This window comes from Mandrillus leucophaeus, unplaced genomic scaffold (assembly GCF_000951045.1).
Source record: "Mandrillus leucophaeus isolate KB7577 unplaced genomic scaffold, Mleu.le_1.0 Scaffold4, whole genome shotgun sequence".
NCBI classification, from domain to species: domain Eukaryota; kingdom Metazoa; phylum Chordata; class Mammalia; order Primates; family Cercopithecidae; genus Mandrillus; species Mandrillus leucophaeus.
In genome coordinates, this window is record NW_012104253.1 from 3,966,989 (window position 1) to 3,968,385 (window position 1,397).

Genomic DNA, 1,397 nt, shown 5'->3' on the forward strand with positions numbered 1-1,397 from the left:
GTACGGTGGCTCACACAGTCAGGAGATCAAGACCATCCTGGCTAACATGATGAAACCCCGTCTCTACTAAAAATACAAAATATTAGCCGGGCGTCGTGGCGGGCGCCTGTAATCCCAGCTACTCAGGCTGAGGCAGGAGAATCGCTTGAACCTGGGAGGCGGAGCTTGCACTGAGCCGAGATTGTGCCAGTATACTCCAGCCTGGGTGACAAAGTGAGACTCTGTCTCAACAACAACAAAACAACCATATATATTTTCTATATATAAGTATATATATTATTTATATATATTTATTCATATATTCAGACCCCATATAATTCATTTTCCACATCTCAGACACCAAATCCTATTGATCCCCTTTAAAAGATCTCTCGGCCAGGGCACAGTGGCTCATGCCTGTAATCCCCACATTTTGGGAGCTCAAGACCAGCCTGGCCAACATGATGAAACCCCAACTCTACTGAAAATACAAAAATTAGCCAGCTGTGATGGCGGGCGCCTGTAAGACCAGCTACTTGGGAGGCTGAGGCAGGAGAATCGCCTAAACCCGGGTGGCGGAGGTTGCAGTGAGCCAAGATTGCGCCATTGCACTCCACCCCGGGTGACAGAGCAAGACTCCGTCTCAAAAGAAAAAAACACACACACAAAAAAAACAAAAAACAAAACCAAAAAACACCAGTGTTCTCTTTGATCCACTGCCATCAACTTATTTCCTATTATCTCAAACCAAAATGATTATAGTAGTTTCTTAATTGATTTTCACAATTATGTTCTCTAGTGATACTGCAAAGGATAAATTGCCACAGAAAATACAGCTGATATATTCTCACCTATGGTATAATCCCTTCAATGCTGCTGTAAATTATTTCAGTCTGGCATTCTGGGTCCGATGCTGTCTGGTCCCACCTTAACAACATACCTGGTCTTACCTTCTATTTCTCCTTTGCACATGCCTTCTATATTCTAACCAGCTTTTCTCATGGGTTAAATTCACAAGTGCATGGCAGGAGGTTTTCAATAAGTGTGAGTTTTGCTCTCTCTTACCACCTCTCTTCTCAACCCAGCCTCCCCTCCAAAGTATAGCTCAGATTCCAGAGAATTTGAGGGTGTGTTGATTTTATCAGTCTAGTGTTGATTCCTACGTTTTCTTTGAGCTCCTAGATTATTTCCTGACTCAATCACTTCAGTTTAAATTTTTGTTGGTCTTGCCTCTTTTTTTTTTGAGATGGAGTCTCGCTGTGTCACCCAGGCTGGAGTGCAATGGCGCAATCTCGGCTCACTGCAACCTCCACCTCCCGGGTTCAAGCGATTCTCCTGGCTCCACCTCCTGATTAGCCGGGACTACAGGCACACAACACCATGCCCAGCTAATTGTTTGTATTTTTAGTAGAAACAGG